This window comes from Spermophilus citellus (assembly GCF_964194105.1).
Source record: "Spermophilus citellus genome assembly, chromosome: 16".
Taxonomy (NCBI): domain Eukaryota; kingdom Metazoa; phylum Chordata; class Mammalia; order Rodentia; family Sciuridae; genus Spermophilus; species Spermophilus citellus.
In genome coordinates this window covers 46,972,160-46,993,146 of record NC_138196.1, presented here as the reverse complement: position 1 = coordinate 46,993,146, position 20,987 = coordinate 46,972,160, and the positions used below count along the sequence as shown (strand labels likewise).

Sequence of the window (20,987 nt, the reverse complement as noted above, 5' to 3'; positions counted from 1 at the left end):
GTGGGTGTGGACACAGAGCTGGGTTTCCTTCAAGCTTTCGCCTCTTGGGTTCTCCTCCTTCGCCAAGTGTGTCCCAGCACCCCATGCTAATAAGACACTTGCGCCAGAAAGCTGAAAAGAGGCCACAGCCCAGTGCCACGTCTCCTTCCTGTGAGGAGCCCCTCTCTGGGGTAAAGTCCTGCCCGGGCTGTCTTCACAGTGTGAAGCTCAGAAATGGAATTCCAGAGGCACCACATGGATGTCAGGCAGGGATGAATGTGGACGAGCAGTAGAACTTTTTCAGTGTAACTTCTTTAGTGCACACAAACTAACAGGACAGAAACTGTGCCTAGAGTTAAATACCAGGGAACTAGCAGAATACTGCCAAATTCATCTGATGCAAATTCTTAGAACCCTACACTCTGTTCCCTTGCCATCAATCACAAAGAACAAGCACAGGTCATTTACAAGCATTTTTGTACGGGGGAGAAACAAAGTACACCAAACATTGCCTAAGATCTACAAGTATTTCCCTCCATGTTTCCGAAATACAAACATTTCTTTGACCTCCTTTCATCAAAACGTACAATTTCATGTTTTAAATGAATTTTTCCTAGAAGTATCTTAAAAAGGCTCAGGGACTACAAAAAAACCCAAACAGAACAAAACAAAAAGATTCAAAAGATGAATAGGAAAAAATTGTAGTTACTTGCATATATTAACCTAATCAATAATATCAACAAATCAGCCAGAGTAAATATCATTATGGTACTATGTGTTTTCTTTCAAAATCGAATTCCATCTCAAAAATGCTGAGCCTGAAATAGATTTACAAAATGTCATTTCAGTAACATGTATCTTAGCTCTAGATGAAAATTTTAAACAACTTTCAAAGAGGTAACAATTGATTTGCTTTTAAGACACTTTCAAAAATCTTATATAGCAGTTTTGTGGTCATAAATGAATAATGGAGTGTAAAATAAACTAACATGTTCCTTCATTTAAAAATATATCCTCTTTCTTAAAGGACTTGTAAATTTGCAAATACCACTACTGCTTATAGGGACTTCTAGTATTGAAGGTTCCTTCAATCTAAAATTCACCCCATAGTTCTGATTTCATAGGAGCTTATTACTCCTTATTGCAATTCATACACCTCAGTGGTGACCCCAACATAAACTCTTTACCCCAGCATTCAAAGTCTCTACCATGACCTCAATCCATATAGCTAGACTTCTCTCTCAGGATTAAATCAATCAATATAAGTGAAACGTTTGAAACAGCGTTGGCACACAGAAAGCACAGAAAGCAAGTAATAAATGGGAAATATTTCCACAATCTTCTTCTTCCCCTCCCCTCTGCACAGATCTGTACATTCCACTTTCTTTGATCATGGAGAATTGTGTGCTCTTGCCAACAGGTCCCATATTTTCCAGGTTTTTTTTTAGACAGTTTTATTTAAAGTGACATTTCTTTATCTCAATGTCAAATATGTAACCTTGATACAAATACAGGAGGAGTTCTCTACTCATGCTGTTCCATAATCAACAATGTCTTTTTAAGAAAAAACTTTTTGTAGTTATAGGTAGACAGCATGCCTTTATTTTATTTATTTATTTTTATGTGGTGCTGAGGATGAAACCCAGTGCTTCACATGTGCAAGGCAGGCGCCCTGCCACTGAGCTACAGCCCCAGCCCATCAACAATGTCTTTTTAACCTCTTCTTAAACATGGAGATGTTCTTTCACACTTCTTTCATGGTCTTTCTCAAATCCCAGCTTCTCCATTAAACTTCTTCTTGGCTTCTGTGAAGGATTTCCTCCTTTGACAGCCCATAATACCCTACTGACACCTCTGTGGATGGCATCCATCACTAGAGCCCTGCACTAGAGCAATGTCTGTATTTAGCTTATCACCTCATTCTCGACGCATGCTCATTTGATAAAGCTGGAGGGCAGCCTGTTGGATGCATCTTCATATGACCCTTTCCTTTGTAGAGTTTACTACCTGCCTTTGAATTGAAAGTACATTTCTGTGTTGAATAATACTTATGATTTTTATTTAAGGATAAGGGTTCATGTATGCACACACACATGGATTCTGACGATTTCCCAAGCATGAGACGATTCTGCTTTGAAATATATCTTGATGGAACATATATTATAATAAAGTTTTTATCTTTGAGGATTCGATCCTAAAACATGTTTGCTATGTGTAACACAAAACCAATATTTTTAAGACTTAAAATGTTTTGGTTACTTATCTAAATCTCAAAATGTCCCCAGTTTTAAGTCCACACCAAACAGCATCCCACAAGCTGAACGTGAACTTTTGTCTTTCTCATCTGTAAATTAGAGATAATAATGTGCCTGCCTGTATTCTGAAGACCTGGAGAACCTCTTATCTTGATGTGAATGATCTTGATGTGAGTGAGGGAGACAAGATGAAGCTGCAGTGAAAAAAGTTAAGAGAAACAGACTGAAGGATTTGAAGTAAAGATCAGGAAGCGACAAAGCAGCTGAAAATACACAGCTATATATAAGGCAGAAGAGCCCAATGATTTAGTCCATAGCCTCAGGAAGGCTCACCTGGAGAATGGCTGGGAGGAGCCAGAGGTATAGGCAGGAAGCTTGCAGCTACACGGGGAAGAGAAAATGGCAGGAATATGGAAGTGTGTCTGATACTGCCTAATGAGAATTTGAGCATCAATTCAAAATCTGACAAGCATTCCGGAATGAGACAGGCTCATAAAATGTACACAGATATACTACCATTGCTGTGCTATTTACCTCTGGTGCCACTACTGAGACCCAACTTTTATCAAGGGAACACAGTTTTAGGAACTAGGCTATGTACATTAGATAGGTTATCCTAACTAAATTACCCAATAATGCTATGAGGTAGGTACCAATTATTATCTCTAATTTACAGATGAGAAAACCAAAGCTTAGAAAGATCAACTACTAGCTAGTAGTTATAGACTGAGTGTTTACATACTCCCCCTCCCTCAATTCTTGTGTGATTTTAACGCCCCAGTATGATAGTATTTGGTGCTGCAAACTTTGGGATGCAATTAGGGTTAGAGGAGGCCATGTGGGAAGGATCCCCCATGAGCAGAGTCTGAGCTGGTACTCTACCATGTAAGGGCATAGAGAGAAGAGGGCTAGCTAGAAGTCAGAAAAAGAGCCGCAAGCAGAGCCTTACTGTCCTGGTACCCTCATCTCAGACTATTAGCCTCCAGAACTATAAGAAATAAATGTCTGTTGTTTAAGCCTCCCATCCTGTGGTATTTGTTACAGCACCTCGAGCAGACTAACACACTAGTACATATCAAGTTTAAGATCCTAAATTAAGTCTGACTCTCCATGATAGATTAAAATATGCATTAGTATTTAGAAGCAATATAATGATTTTTTTTAAAATACTAGGGATGGAACATGGGCACTTTACACTGAGCTACATCCCGGTCCCTTTATTCTGTTTTTTTTTTTTTAATTAATTTTTTTTTTTTTTTTTTGAGATAGGGTCTTGCTAAGTTGCTAAGGGTCTCACCTAGTTACAGAGGCTGGCCTCAAACTTGTGATCTTCCTGCTTTACTTAGCATCCTAAATTACCTGCATGGACCAGTGCACCCAGTATGAAGTCTTATAATAAAAACAAAAATAAAATTTGTTGGCTAATGTTCTATTGTGTTGTAGCCACTGAAGTTTTTGATTAGATGTTTGCACCATCTAAGAGACAAGCGTGAAGTTTATATTTCTTCCACAGTTCAGTTTTCCACAATGAACCCTGGGTTGAGGAAACTGACTGCTGTGTTGAGCAAAGTGTTAATTACCACATCCCAGGAAGCGAGAGGCACAAGCAGTTCTCCACGAATAAATAGTCCTGTTATGAAGCACACATTCTAAACTGAGATGAAATACTATCCAGTGTGTGCCTTCAGGAAAGAAACTTGTCACCATAGCTTGAGGAAGAGCCAATACTGGCTAAAGATTACATCATCCAGCTCAGTATAGTAGCTGAAGAGGATTGTGAAATAAGAAGAAAGAAGAAAAAGGAATAAACATCTGAGCTAGCATATGGGGAGAAAATGTAATTCAAAGGGGATTTCATTTTAAAGCAAGATTCTTCTACACCAGATATGAAAATGACGAGTAACAACTAAGGCTCTTCATTGCTCTTCTGCTATGGTGTTAGGCTCCCGGCACAGGTGACTTTATTTATTCCTCATTACCACTCAGAAAAAGCATCCCATCTTCAATGATGAGACGTAAGCTCAGAGATGTTAAGTAACTTGATCAAAATCACAGAGCTAGAATTGGCCCCGTGTAACTTCAAAGTCATATCTTTTCCTCTATGTCACACAACCTAGAAGCTATGAGAAATGCAGAATTCTGCCTGCTCCCAGGCTCTAGGCAGCCTACCTAACACTGAGAAATAAGGCTTAGCTTACGGTTCCCTGCATATGTACAAACCAGGAGTCGAGAGTGTTGGTAGGTAGTTTACACCAAAGTCAACACTGTCCAAGACTTCACACCCCACTCAATATCCTCCTCCTCCCCAAAAAAGTAGCGGCCATGTAAATCCATAGGGATTAGAAAATTTTAAAAACTATAAGGTATATCTGCCTTATTGATGCATTCTGCAAAAGTGTCAAGGGGCATTAAACTATGACATATATACTATTCAGATCAAATAAATATTGATCTGGTAAACCTAAGTTTAAAGGTTCATCTGATACAACAAGTCTATTTTGGTATTAACAACTGTAATTTCCTTTTCTGCCCCCTTTTTCCTGTTCTCTAGTGGCACATAGTTCTACTGGTAACTCTACCCATCAGACATAAAATAATTTCCTACAAGACGAGAAAAGAAATGCTCCATCATTGACCTACTTAGCCCAATCCATGCCATCAGATACTGGGAATATCCAGATCCCATACTAACAGATTTTTTTTTTATCCTTTTCTTTGCAATCAAGTTTTCATGGAGTCTCTACTGCCTTTATCCTAAGACACAAAACCGACTTTTCTTCCCATTCAAATACACTTCAAGAGAAATCTAGAAAACATAATTTTAAGTTATTCTAGAATCAGACAGCTTAAAGGGCTCAGCTCTCACTAGCTGCAACATACTTCCCCAGCTTTCCATGCATTTTAAGATGGGAATATGTATTTGAAATTGCTTTATACACCACTGTGTTCTGACATTATTTAGAAAGATCTAAAATAAAAACAGGGGTCTTCTGGGTTGCAGTTCACTCCACATCTACTCTTCCAAGAATGTCAGAGACTTTGCTGATTTCTTTATAACTATTTATCAGTCACTGCTTCCAACGCCCAATGTATGCTTTAAGACCCACAAGTTTTAAATTGATCACTCTCTGGTTCACCACATTCCTTACTATCCTGCATTTTCTGTTTCATTCATTTATGTTCATTCATTAGGTTACTCCAGAGAACTGAGACCAAATCAGTGGAGGTCTTTTGAGGTGCAGGAAGTCTCACAAATGTGCGGAGGTGTTTTTTCTCCTAAGCAATCCAGTAAGGACTGAGCTTGTATCCTTGTACACTTTCTCTCTCTCTCTCTCTCTCTCTCTCTCTGTATCCTTGTACACTTTCTCTCTCTCTCTCTCTCTCTCTCTCTCTCTCTCTCTCTCTCTCTCTCTCTCTCTTTTTCTTTTGTGGTACCAAGGATTGAACCCAAGGGTGCTTAACAACCAAGCAACATCTTTAGCCCTTTTAATATTTTGAGACAGGGTTTGGCTAACTTACTTAGGGCCTCAATAAGTTGCTGAGGCTGGCCTCAAACTTGCAAACCTCCTTCCTCAGACTCCCAAGATGCTGAGATTATAGACATGGATCACCATGGCTGGCTGGGAGCTTGTACCCTTACAGAGAAGAGGGTGTCTTTAATATTTATATGCACTTTTTAAGTTGAGATAAGCCGAGGAGCTTTTCTCCCCCTATACTATTCATTATTATGCATATGAATATATGTATTATCCAAGGAATAAACTGAAATTTCTTAAATTTTGGAATAAAGGGATTAAGTTCTTTATGTGTGTGAATAAAGGTAAAGTGTCACTTTCTTTTTTTTTTTTTTTTTCAGTGCAGAGCAAATTCGTAACTATAAAATGCTTTAAAACTCATTAAGATGGCCACTATTAAAAGGTACAGAGAACAAAGGTATAAGGCTGTGGACAAATTGGAACCCCCGTGTGGTGGTGGAAATATAAACTAGTGCCACCACTGTGAGAAACAGTATTGTGCATTCAAAAATCTTAATTACCATGTGATCCAGTGATTTCATCTCTGGATATGCACCAGAAAGAAGGCAGGGTCTTAAAGAAATATTTCTATGCCCACGTTTGTAGGGGCACTATTCACAATATCCCCCCCTCCAAAGTAGAAGAGTTCCAAGTGTCCACCAATGGATAAAGGATCAGCAAATGTGGAGTATTCATTTTTTCTACAATGGATATTATTCAGCTTTAAAAGGAAGCAAATTCTGACACATACTACAACAGAGATGAACCCTGAGGACATTATAGATTGAATAAGAAAGTCACAACAGGACAAAGACTGTGTGATTCCCTCTTATGTGAAGTCCAGAGGGTAGTCCCATTGACGGAGACAGAAAGAATGGCGGTTACCAGAGGCTAGAGCAGGTGGGGAAAGGGGAGTTGTTTAATGAGTATAGAGTTTCAGCTCTGCAAAATTAAAAAGTTCAGAGCTCAGTTGCACCACAACGTGAATGCACTTAATACTACTCAACTGCACACTTTAAAAAGCTTAAGAGTAAACTTTTATGTGTATAAAATTGTGGTGGATAAAAAACTAAAAATAAACACCTTAGGAGGGTTGAGAAGAGATTATATACTTGTTGCTCCAAACCACTTGGGGTTCTATTTTTTTTAATGATTTTAAAAATGATACTGGATTGTATGACTCTGAGACCACGGGAGAAAAAAAACACATAGCTTTTTGTTATTCAGTTTTGGCTACAGATACACTAACATAAGTTCCAAAAGCTCCTTTTCATTTGTGTCTACATCTAAATACGCAGAAAAGTTCTGCACTTGCTAGGCATTCCATAGTTACTGAGCAGTCATAGTAGTAAAATCAAGAAAACTGAGTTACAAAGTTCAAAATTTATCTCTGAGCTAGTATGCCAAAGATTTCTAAGTGAGATTTACTTAAAAGGACAGATGATTTTGTGAAATCAATGGTTCCACATATCAGTTTGTCAGGAGGTAACTTGTAGAAAGAATATAAACTTTAGTGGCAATAAAATGAGTTCCAACTCTAAATCCTAACTTTCAAGAGTCCAAGTTGCAAATGGGAAATTTTTTAAACTGAGAATGTTGCTATTGAGGCTTTGGAAAGCCCCCAGTTCATTGCCTTGTAACAGTAAACCCTTATAAAATAATTATTATCCTTGAAAAACCTAATCTAAAACAAGTAGATGCTTAAGCATAATAAAATGTTAAATGTACGCATAACACTTAATGCTTTAGAGACAGATTATATAGAATACAAAGGTGATTGACTGAATTCTATCTACTCTATATCACTTGAACAGTAACAAAAGTTAATAGCAGAATTTTGAAAGGGAGCAACTATATTAGTTCAATTCTATGCATTGAGTCCTTTCCAGCTCCATTTAAAAGTTACTCAGAAGCGATGCTTCCTTGCAAGGTTAACATGATGGTACAAATGAATGCAGAAAAAAAGATTTTGAGTTACCATTTTCACTGGTTTGTTTCTATCCTCTGAAAAGGTTGTAAATTATCCTACAATTAGCATATTTACAGAAAGGATTGCAGGGGGGGGGGAGTGTAGGAGAACTAGCAAGGGAGAGGACAGCAAGGATGCCCCACCTGTGCCAAAAATATGCTGAGTACAGGCTCCTTATACCCTGGCACACTCCCCAGAGCCTGTGCCAGATGCACATAATCATGTTCTTCAAGGACAAACTGAACCAAAGGAGATGATACAAATTCGAGGCCAAGGACAGCAGAGTTAAGGGACACACCTAGGACAAGATCTATAAAAGAGCTCAGCCTTGAAAGGTGGGTCTCTGGTGAGCACGAGAGTCGGGTTTAAGTAGGTTTCCTATTCAGACTCTCAAGAGAAGAAGAAAATGGAGGAGAACAGGAGGAAAAGAAGGAAAATAACCAATGGTAAATTACTCTTTCTTAAACAGCCACTGCCCCAGGAATGTCCCAGTTACAAATCAGGGTCGCTAACATCTGTGAGTGGCATCATACCCCTGTGGTCAGGAGAGACCACAAGACACTTTTGGTGGGAAAACCTAAGAAATAATGAATGTGCTATGTTTCTTGTTCACAGCAGAAAACTTAAGGGTTCTTCTGATGCTTTAACCACTCCCTCCCTGTCTTCCTAGCCACCAAACTAATTTGGAAAAATCAGCACTGTAGTATGAGGGGTTAAGATACTAAGGGAAAAATGCTGATTTCCCCCATTATAGTTACAGATATTCTCAATGTTTTATTGTCTTTAAATATGAAAATATTATTTATATTACCAGTTGGGAAATATTTTGAGTTTTCTGCAGATATGTCTCTCTATATATAGCGGCCAGCTCACTACATAATACACACACCTATGAGAAATGGTCAGACACGGTTCTGCTTGAAATGAAATGTAATGCATAGGCTGCTTCTGAGTCTAGAATCTCGTGATTTACTAATACTAACAAGTAATATCATGTCTTAAAAGATGTGAAAAAGGTCAACCCAGGAAATAATTTCAGTAGGTATTCTATTCAAATGGACAGTAAAGAAAAATCGCTCCTTAAAACATTGTTCTGCATATTATCATTTTGCTGGGGGTGAAGAAAAAGAAAGAATAATTTTTCCTTTTATTTTACACTTAGTTTTTTAAAAAAGAACACCCCCCACGCCAATGCTTGAAAACGACCTTAATTTTGATTCATGAATACAAAATGAGAAGTCAAATTACATAGTTCAATTTTACTGATTCCTCTGGTATAATATGTAGTGCATGAAAAATGTAGTGCATGAAAATTACATGTGGTAAATTACACTGTTAAAACAGAAGGTTTGAATGTACAACTACTATTGGTCCTGAAGATTAGGGCTGGTGTCCACACTCTGCTAGTAGATCTCCCCAGATGCTCACCATGAAAAGTACAATCAACAAAAAGACAAACAATGGATTCAAAACTGGATCAGTACCCAATACTTCAAAACTGGATTTGCAGAAATTATGTGGCTCTTTGCAACTTTAAAAGTTTAAAATCTTTACAAATAGTGCTTTCCCTTTTTAAAGTCACAATAACAATTCAGCACTTTGAAAAAGAAACCAGGCATACCTAGAGGTAACGATGCAGTAAAAACAGAAAAAAAAATTTAAATAATTTACAGAAATAACTTTTTAAAAAATTATTTTATTTTATTTTTTTAGTTGTAGATGGACACCCAGAGCCTCATGCATGATAGGCAAGCGCTGTACCATTGAGCCACAACTTCAGCCCACAAGAATAACTTTTAAAGCAACAATACTAGGTTGTTTGTCCTTCACATTTCTTTTGTGTTCTGTAGCAAAAATGATCAGAGCAATGTAAATATGTTATTCATTATCCAAAAAGTTCATATGATCCATTTCAGGGCAGATAAAATGCATTATCAACAGAAATTTTATGCAAAGTCTGCTCTTTTTTTGTTTGGGTCACTGAACTAAGTACAAACCATCTGTTACCTAGAAAAATCAGAAAAAATAAAAATTCACACAGCTTTCTTTTTTTAACACACCCCAATAGCACTCCAAACAGACCTACTTTTACACAAGCACCATTTATGAGGCTTAAATCTTAATGACTTTAAATGGCTTTAAAACCCATATTTACAATGCTTTTATGTTTTAGATTGGTATATTTTCTCATTTTCCACAAATATATGACATTTTATAAAATTGTTCATATGCTAAGAATGTCACACTACTAAAATGTCCTATCAAACACACCAAGCTCCAAGAAATTTTTAAATCTAAAAACCTTTCAGTTAAAATTGTATTTTAATCCTATTTATAAAATTCCACATAGGTAGTTCGTTATAGCTATTATGATTTTCTTTCATGAAAGCAGAATGGCCCGATATAAATCAGGATGTTTTCCAAGTCAAAATGCTTGGACTATTGTCTTCGCTTGGTTTCTTACTGTCTAACGTCAGCTGACTTACACCTCTCTAGACGTCAGCTTAACTTAAAAAAGAAGAACTCTACAATGTCATTCTTGGGAGTTCTCTTCCAAATGCATGTAGCATTGTGCTCAGCTCATAGGTAACACCAGGAACTTGGAAACTCTCCACAGCCAAGGAAAGGAGAAATGAACACTTCTAAAGCTTTAGAAAGTTTCCATAGGGCAGTTTTAAATATACTGCTTACAGCTTGAAATACAAAACCAAATACCATGCTCCAGAGTGCTGGAGATCCACCCCAGAACCTTAGGCATGCTAGACCATCACGCCCCAGTCCCTCATCATTTTTACAAAATCAAACTATTTCCAAGCCTTATTCATGCATCAACCATCTAATGAAAAAGTGATTTTGTTTCAAAGATGAAATTTCCAGTTTCAGAGAGTTTAAAACAGGCAGCAGCCTTGAAGTTTTCACAGCTCTAGTACTATGAATTTTATCAACACCCACGACTGTTCCTCAAAGGCATGTGAATCTGTTTTGTGCTATTTTCTGGACGAATAGTGCACACACAAACCCTACTCCACCTACATAACCACTAAATGTGATGCATTTTTAAAAGGTTTATTTTCCCCTTGGTGCAACAAAATATTACAAATCCTAACAACAAGCAAGAACTTCTTCTGCACAGAATCAACTCTCAAATTCCTCACTTTGCCTTATTATTATTAACTCGGCACATTACTAAACACAAGGAAGAGGAAAGGCCTTGGGTTTACACGTTAAAAACAATGCCCACAGTGATGCTTCCCTTGCTCTTTAGTATATGACCTCTTTGGTTTTATTCTACTGGGAGTTTATTAAATTCCAGAGATTTCCACAAGATCCACCAAGGCAGCAAGACTGGATTTCACAATCACTCTCTAAAGATGCTTCAACTTGAAAGAGGATACTGACTATTCCTATTCATTCTTGTCTTTCTTCCTGTTTATGGATGCATTTACAAATACTCCAAATAATCGTGGCTACACCTCAGAATTATTTTACTTCCTGGTCCAGAGGCACATATTGAAATCTGTGAGTCTGAGAATTTGGAGGAAAAGATGATGATGCAGGAAATTAAAGTCCAAAATGTTCCTTCAAGGCCAGGAACAGCTTCTACTGTGGAGCACTCACCCCAGTATTACTAGTGTAGCTCTTTGATTCAGAGTGCCTCCCACTGCCATACCTACCACAGAGCCACTCTCAGTCCTTCCAAAATCCAAAATCCATCTTAAATCATTAAGAGGAAAGGATACATGACCAAGTCCCCATCCTGCAGAGAATTCTCCTACAATATTTTTCCGAGGAGTTACCATGGTTTCTGACCACAAGGTTCTTGTCCTAGTATCTTAAAACAGTAGCTGTCCACTGGTTGATATATAGGAAATCTTGAACTTCCACAAATCTCACCCAAAATTGTTGGGTGTAGGGGTGCAGTCTAAATGTCTGTATGTGCATTCTTTTTTTATGGGGAAGTGAACTGAGTTGAATGGGAGGATACACAATTTCATCACAAAGTATCTACATATTCCTCCAAACATCAAGGAAGCCATTTCTATACGGAATGGCTGCTGTGAACTGAGGTTGTTATTTATGTCACTGACTAGAAATGTAATCAGAATGGATAGCATATCAGGGTAAAGGAGGAAGAACTCCTTTCTGATTCTATCTTATAGACACAAAACAGGTGAAATTGCATTAGCTCAAGTACTAAACTGAATTAATAGGTCACTAAATGTATTTCCTTCTAACATTATTAGAAAAGACTGCTGAAAATTATTTCATTCATTTTCAAACTGAATCTCTAATTTTCCCACTTGATCCAGTTACTCAGTCCTTCAAGATCTACAGTTAAATTTCAGAGATTGCTCAAACAGCATGGACTTCAAAGTTGTAAATATTAACTATTCTACCTAACAAGAATGTGAACTTTAGGGCTGGGGATGTGGCTCAAGTGGTGGCCGCTCGCCTGGCATGCGTGCGGCCCGGGTTCGATCCTCAGCACCACATACCAACAAAGATGTTGTGTCCGCCGAGAACTAAAAAATAAATATTAAAAATTCTCTCTCTCTCCCCCTCTCTCACTCTCTCTTTAAAAAAAAAAAAAAAAGAATGTGAACTTTAACTTCTCCAAAACTGTTAAAGTAATTTTGTCTATATTATTTGTCTGTAATGTACAAAAAACCCAAAGAGAAGAGGATTTGGGAGGAAAATAACTCTGAACATACATAGATTCTCTAAGGAATTCATTTAGAAATGTAACAGTAAATCAAGTTACTCTGGCAATTCAAAATGACCTCAATTTTATCCCCAAATGGAGACCAATTCTATTAATATTGGCTTTGCTAATCATAATTACATAAACATTTAAAAATATCACTTCAAGATTATAAATTGTGAATAAAGGGCACCTAATGAAAAATAAGGTTTTCAACCTTCTGTATTATTTAAAATGATCATTAAAGCAGACAAAAAGTCTATACAGAGTAGCTTAAATTTGGGGGAATGAAATTTTCCCAGAGGATTTCATATCCAATTTGATACAAACTGTCAGGAAACTTTTTTATTTGAATTTTTATCAGAAAAAAATACCTAGGATAAATTCCAACTATCCTCTGAACTATTGGCCCCATGTAAAATTACTAAGTGCCTTTTACTTGAAAAGACCAAGAACATTGTTGAAGTGAAAACAGTACATTTCGGGAGGAGAAAAAATAAAAATCCATGTCTGAAAAAAAGCCATCTTTCCAAAGGAAAAGGGGGAAAATTCACTCAATAAAAATATTCTTTACTTGAGGAAAAACACAAAGGAGAGATTTTTGAAAATTTTATTCACTAATTTATTTAGGGGAAGTCCATGTAAAATCTTATTCATATATCACTGATAAATACAATACAATGAATGCTTACCCAGTATCTAACCCAAGAACTAAAACGACAGATATTCATTGGCCACTGATGAACAAACAATGTCAAGAAAACAGTGTGTTGCCAAGAATTATGAAGGAAATTCTCAGTACTCCAGGGTCATTAAACAAAATCTTCATGATGTTTTTTCAATTAGAAGAAATGGACTCACTCCAGCACTCCTTTAAATAATGTCCCTAGTAGACTGAAATGTAAGTTAATTTCTTGCCCACTCCCCATTGTGCCCCCATCTCAGGAATGATTATCAAGATTTTTTTTTTAAAGAACTAGAAACTTGGAAGTTGAGGCAGTGATACATACCTTCACTTCTTCATAGATCACTACACTGTCCAAGAGAAGAGCTATGTCTGACAGGAATTGAAGATTACAGGAAAACATTCTTAAAACACACACACACACACACACATACACACACACACACACATTTACCTAGTAACCAATAGTAGGTCACTAAACTGAATGTGTTTCTTTCTAACAAAGTACTCTTCCCTCTAGAACATGGAATGGACAAGAATGTCTTCCACCATCAACCTTTTATTAGTTCTTCATCCATGCCAAGCTGAAAGCCAAGATTGGAAGATGCTGACTGCTTTCTGGGGTGGTCTTCAGAGGGTCTTCTGCTGCAGCAGGAATAACAGAAGGGAAAGCTGAAAGCCCCTCAGGATTTGTGGGTGGTAAATTCACTGAGTTTGTGTAAAATCAGTGTAACAATTCAAATGAGAGTAAGAAATTAAGATATAACGTTACATTCTTAATTTGATTGACTGCAGTTCTGGAATTTTAGTCTTTGTGATTTCCATCTAAAATATAATCTCTTGAGTGGGCAAAGTGGAGCAACACCTTAATCCCAGCTATTCAGGAGGCTGAGGTAGAAGGATTGCAACTTTTTACTTGTGAGATCCTCTCTTAAAAATAAAAATATTGAGGATATAGCTCAGTAGTAGAGTTCCCATGAGTAAAATCATCAGTAGTACAAAGTAAAAATAATAATGAAATAAAATATAACCTCATAGAATACTGTACCTTTTCTCTCAGATCTTTTAATAGTTTGTCAACACCCAGAGGCAGGGACCAAGTGACTTATTCTGTGTTTCTCTACAGACCCTAGACCCAGTCCACAGTCACATATAACACACATTCATTCATCTATGATGAATGAACTAAACTTTGATGATGAAAAACTCCTTTAGATATTCTTAAAATCAAAGTTACAAAGTCCTATTTCCTATTCCAATAGAATCTCAATGTATCAAAATGCCACTCAGTAATTTGGTTATTCACACAATTACTAAATACTATAACTTTTGCATAGGAGTAGTGGTACATTTTACACATTAGTTTCACAAAAATCAAATTCAGTTGTTTCCACTAAATGCATACTTTCTTTTAGAAACCATACAGAATGAATGATGAGCAGGGGGATTATAACACAAAGAATCTACTTGCTTTGATAAAATAAGACACTGCATGTGAGACAGAAATGATATCTCAGTCCCGCCACTCTAACACATTTCAAGTTCTAGAAAGTCTGTGATTTTTAAGAAGCAGAAACTGTATTACTGCATTCAGAAAATCTGCCCAAAGTTCATATTAAGGAAGCCAATAATGCAGAAATTGCAAAGAGATTTTTATTATTTTTTTTAGGTTCTATATAAATTAACTGTTAGTTCCACTAGTGACTACTGCCACTCACCATTTACCAAAATAATGGCTAGATGCCACAAACAAGGTATCTAGCCATTAAGAAAATACCCTAGCCAAACAATCTTTATCTTTTTATCATGATCAAGGTATCAACTCACACAACATTTTTCTGCCAACAGAGAAGTAAAATCAGTAAAAAGTAAGCTTTAAATTTTACTTTACAATTTGACTTTCTGAGGAGACCAAACATCTGTTTTTCAGTGGAATCTGCTTATATGACCCCTGAAATGGGTACCAGTAGAGTGCAAAATGAAGGTGTCCGGATCACAGCCTTGTTTGGTCTCCATAGAAACCCCAAGCTCTATACTCTGTGATCACTACATCTCCCCTAAAAAGCAATGAGCTTTGATGGGGGGACAGCATTGTATTTAATATAACTGTATGTTTAGGGAGCCTTTGAAATACAATTGTATGTATGATAAAGCCAGAATGGGTTAAGAGAATTTTCTCCCACAACTGTGGGAAAAACTAGTAAGAATCAACAAGGGACATAAAAATTCTTTGTTGTGTATTGTTCACCAAATATTCCAAAAATGAATATAACAGTGATTTTTTTTTAACTCCTAGAAGAAAGGTCATGTAATGTTCTCATATCATTCGCCTTATAGCATGCAGCAGCACTTTTTTATTTTCCTAGAATGTGCAGGTATAGATTCATAATTTATTTCATTTTTAAGGGAAAAGTAAGAAATAAAATCCATTACATGACGTACCCTATCGGGATGATCCAATCTTGGATGAATAAAGTTCCATGTCAAGTTAAACCAAGATTTTCAACAATGTATCAAATCAATAGGCACCAAAAAACCCAGGGAATCACAGATCTCTCTGTAGACAGAGATTCAAACTAAGCCTAAATAAGGACAGAAGAGATAATCCACATTCAAATCCAGTCTTGTAAGCAATAGTCACAATTACACACACCTTTCCTTAAGTCAATACTAATTATACTTACCAGTGAGAAGGTTACCACAATGGCAGCAGAGGTTCTCAGAACTAACCTGAAGTTTATGAGTCCATAAGCATGTGAAAAACAACAGTATACTCCTTGTTTCCATAGACTAACATATACCAGTTCTGTTTACTAAATTGGACAGGAAAAATTAATAGGTGAGGGCTGGGCTGTGGCTCAGCAGTAGAGCGCTCACCTAGCATATGCAAGGCGCTGGGTTCGGTCCTCAGCACCACATAAAAATAAATAAATAGATAAATAAAGGTATAAAAAATTTTAAAAAATTAATAGATGAATCATATGCTGAGATTGTTTTGACTAGCTGGCACCTGAAATGAATCCCCATTTGGTTTGGTTTTGTCAAAATGGCATCCACATACCCATAACCACCACCACCACTTCTAAAACAGCCAGAAAGGCAAATAACAGGAAATAAAAGAGAAGTCAGGATAAATTTGTTACTAGCAGTCAAACAAAAATGCTAAGCACATGTGCTTTTAATGATCATCTTTGTAGATATCTTCATAGATCCAATGCATTAATCCCCTGCTTTCTGATGCACACAGTACTGAAGTCATCTGTTGAGAGGTGGTAATATTTTTTATAGTTATAGCAAATTTAAAAAATTGCTCTTTTTAATTCTCCATCAACACAGAATCTCCCCAAAGTGAAAATAATCATCAAATACCTCCAAGGCTGGAGCTACACATTATTGTTCACATAGCGGCATTTGTTCAACCATAGACACACTAACCATGTGCTATGAGACGCACTGTGTTGCTAAAGTAGAGGACAATGGAAAGAACAATTTATTAGTTTTTTTTTGTTGTTCTTCAAGGTTATATCTATATGGATCTGAATACTACACAGAGATTTAGAATAAGTTAAGCACATTTTCTAAGCCATTCATCAAGTAGTATCACCTAAGAGAAACTTTAAGTATTTAGTTGTATTGCAAAACATTCAAATGATGCACATAGTACCAAATGTGAAAATTCAGAAATATATTCAACTGAAAATTTTACTTTTATTCTAAATGTTTGGCATCAGGTAAGCAATAAGAAGTCAGTCTTCAAAAATCCTTGTGTTCACACCCATTTTGGTGAAAGAGTGAAGCAAAGAGTAATATAAGGGTGTTTTCATGATTGTGTTTTGAAAGCTGGTCACTGAAGGGTACCAACATAAAGCCAGCAGATGGCTCTGACAACACACACACACACACACACACACACACACACACACAGGATAGGGGGCAAACAAATATAACAAACCAGAAAGGAAGACATTAACCAGGCTAAATAAGAGAAGTCATCAGAGAAAATCTACAAGGGAAGAACCATTTGAAAAAAAGTATGACCAAAAAAAAAAAAAAAAAAGAAGATGATGCAGGTTCCATTCCTGGACAGAACAGTCAGGACAAAAAATGAGCTATGAGAAGAAAACAGGGACCAGGCACTGTTATTCTGCAAAGGTGAGCACATGTGTAGTGATAGAAAAGAAACATTAACTTTAAAACTCTTCAGACACGTGTGTTCAAGTGGCAAAAATACATATAACTATAAGATGAAAAACTCCAGAGTATGCTCAGATTTCTCAAATGCCCACAGCTACCATGTCTCTCCTCCCAGTTTCTAGTCTCCTTTTACAGTCTCCTAACTCTAACTCCAATGACAATGACTGAAGACTCTGGAATCAAGCAATGCTGATATGCTAAAGAAGTCAAGGACTCTGCAAACAGAATCTCTGCAGATACCACAAAGTTTTAGTCTGGTCTCCAAGGCCTGCCATACCTTAAAAGATTAAAACGGATTAAGGCAAATGACATTTACAAATCAAGGCAGGAAACTTGAAAAATCAATATATATGTTTATATATGACATGGCCTCCCGGAGTCACCCTGGAGTAGCCAACTAACAACATTTTAGTAAAGGGAGGAAAAATGGTTCACATTCTGCGCTAAGACACCATTTCATGTCAATCTTCTGTGAGTTAGAAGGAAAAAGGATTTAATATCCCAAAGTAACCATAAGGAAGTATAGAACATAGAATGGTTTTATCCTGTATATGTTTGAAAAAGACAACAAACACAAAACGTTTCTTTCCTGAGAAGATAATTATTAGTAGTACTGAGGGAGGAAAAAGGGGGAAAAAAAAGTTTTAAAATACAGGCTCAGGCAAGAATGAACAGGCCGGAGACCACATACACTTCATAGTCCAGTCCCTAGATTCAGGTAGTTCTGTTTCAGTAAGATCTGAAGATATTTCCTGTTCAAACATCTAGGTCAATCTTATCAGTCCGAAATGAGTCACCTAAAATCCTCTTCTAAAGTTTTGCATAAGTGTTTTCAAGTTTGAATAGAATGAACTTTTTTACTCTTGAAATCTAGGTAGTTTCCTCTTCCAAAGCCTTGTATGACTTTGTGACTTTTGCTAAATGTATTTCTTTGATACAGCTACACGGTACCATTTCTGATTACCTTATTCCATAGATGGGAATATATGTGAAAATTGAAGGTTTAATATTCTCAAGTTGAACCGGCGTTTTGGGGTGACGGGCTTAGCAATGATTTCTAATGCCTCACGATGTGAATTTCCAGTTCAATGCTGAAGGCTTCACAAAATGAACTTAAAAAGATACATCCTATCTCAAACACGTTTAAAACTACATCCATTTACTTTAAAATGCCAATTTCAACACCGTGAAGGGGCCATTTTACCTGTCCTACCAGGTCTCCAGCCGGAGGTGAAAAAGCTTCCAGCTACCCAAGCCGTGTTCCAAATTTAAATCAAGAACCCTAAAGGTGCAGAAGGCGACTTCTGGGACCTTTCGTAAGTCCCAGACACAGGACTGGCCTGCCTTTCCGGGAAGGGGTGCCCGGCCCCCGCGGAACAACAGTGACCCCCACGGAGTCCGGGTGTCAGGCTTTCTCCCTGCTCCCGCGACCCGCGCGGCTGCTGCAGAGCCCGACGCGGCTAGACTAGGAGAGGCGCACGGCGGAGCGCAGCTTGGCAGGGTCTACAGCTGCAGCCTCAGCCCACAGCTCCCGGGATCTCTTAAGTTACTGGAGCCCGGCCTCCGGGCAGCTGCGCGCAGCTGGACATGGCCTGAGAGCCCCCATCACACTTATTCCCCGCCAGCCCCCGACGCCCAGGCCGCCCCTCTGTGCGGCCGCAGACCCGGCAACTTACTGCTGCGCTAGGGCCGACCGAGGGGGCGGTGGTGGGCGAGCTTGTCTTTGCGCAAGGCTGGAAGTGGCTGGAAGAACGGCCGCCACCTCGCTCGTCCCCGCTGAGTAGAAAGCCTGACGCCGAGCTGCACAAGGCGGGCTGGGCACGTGGGCGTCCCTCGGTGTAGCCGCTCCGGGGGCGGGGCGAGGGGCGGGGAGGCACCGCCTTCTCCCGCCCCCGCGCTTGCAGACACCGCTCGCCAAGCCCGCCTCCCACCGGGTCGGTCACGCGGCTGGCCAATCCTCTGGGTGGGCGGCGTCCAGCTCTGCTCAGATGGGATTGCCTGGGGCCAGCAGCGCTGGCACACGTGGGCGTGCACCCGCCTGGGTCACAGTGGGTGGGCGCTGGCTTGGAAAGGAGGATCTTGGCGGGAGAAGAAATTCTCCATTTCTTTGGGGGGACATAACCTTAGGAGCATTTCCGAAGTTTCTTCTAAATGGACTTTCCCCCCCACTGTTTACTTTTCATTCTGAGAACCATTGGGAAATAAGAAAATAATAAATATAATGGTACACAGAAGCCCAGATGGTTATGCTTATCGATTAGTACTACTTCCACCAAGAAAATAAAAGCTTATAAATAGTGTGCAGTTGGTATTTTGAAAACTCCAGTAACGTGAATAGGTAGTCATGATTGTTGGGAATGGGTCTATAAGAAAATGGCATTTGCGATTTCCAAGAGAGCAAGAGCAGAAGTTACACAATCAAGGTCTCTCATACTGTGCTATTGTTTACTTTGGGAGTCTCTGATAAGATTAGAGTCACAATGTGAAACTCTTGTTAATTTTAATCCAAATGAAGCAAAACACTGGCACAGAATTTAACAAAAAGTTTATACTATTGTTTTTGTTTGGCAGAAAGTTCTACCTTAATATCATAGTAATATCGCTTTATTCATCTACTAGGAATATCTTTGACAGAGTTCAAGATTCATATTGATGCAGTGACACATACTTTTAATATTATGCTCTAAACCGTTTTTCTTGAAGGCACGTTTTACCAAGAGACTAATAAATAGTGTGGAGGGGGGACTTCACCTCAAGAAAATGGTACATGCACGAAATCTCAATTACTGCCTTCATAGTTCATTACCCCTTAGTCATCCATGGATTCCATTAAGGAATTCCAGGCCTAAAGGACACTGTGATTATTAGGGAATTATATGTTCAAGTAAATATCCTACGTGATGAAGACTCTACTAATGTAAAATTATTTTCAAGGTATAAAATAGATTCTTTATGCAAATGATCACTAATAACATTAGAAAAATTATAGGTATGGACCCTGACACCAAATTCCTATTCCAATGAAATCCCTAGTAGATATTGCACAAAGGAGTGAAAACTAAAAAACTCAAGATGTTTCATCTAATTTTCAAGGGAAAGGATCTAATCTAAAAATTTTCACTTGATTTAAAAAAAAAAAAGAAATTTCTGTTTTAAAATATAAGACACTTTCCCTATATATTTTTATTTAAATACCCTGTGATTAGTTTGCAGCACAATGATTTGGGATAAACAAATGTATTCAACTTTTAGAAACTGCTGATTTTGTCAGAATACCAATCCTAGAGTTTATTCTGCCCATCTGATTTTGATACTTCCTGGGACAAAAACACAGTGTGTCCATGTGTAAATAATAAAAACCATTTCATCTTTTAACAAAAATGAGCAAGTTCTTTCTAACAAGTTTCCAATAGGAGTACTTTGACCCACTAGTCTTAATATATTTGAAATTATTGATTAATCCCAAATCTTGCATTACATCTTTGATAATTTCTCAGCTTTTAAACTTTGTGTAGATGAAGAAAGAATAAGATGACCACAGATCTAGTATGAGCTCTAACATGTACTGTTGGAGATAAGAGAAAGTGAAATAAAAATTTTAGAAGTGAAATATTTGAAATAAGTTGAACATTTTATTTTTTTAAATCTGCCAAGTTTCTTTCTTAGGAATGAAACAGAAAATCCACCT

At 37.7% G+C, this 20,987-nt stretch overlaps 1 protein-coding gene across 4 annotated transcripts in view; it reads right to left on the bottom strand.

The window, feature by feature from the left end:
• SLC7A2 (solute carrier family 7 member 2) overlaps positions 1 to 19,132 on the bottom strand; it is a 63,453-nt gene extending 44,321 nt beyond the window's left edge. The window contains exon 1 of one of the 4 annotated variants that reach the window (XM_081269209.1): positions 18,976 to 19,132. The gene's annotated coding sequence lies outside the window, so the exon portion shown is untranslated. Of the gene's footprint in view, positions 1 to 15,547; positions 15,668 to 18,975 lie in introns of those variants that run through there. The other 3 variants (XM_081269208.1, XM_081269206.1, XM_081269207.1) reach the window with 3 other exon arrangements.
• Positions 19,133 to 20,987: the final 1,855 nt, after the last annotated feature.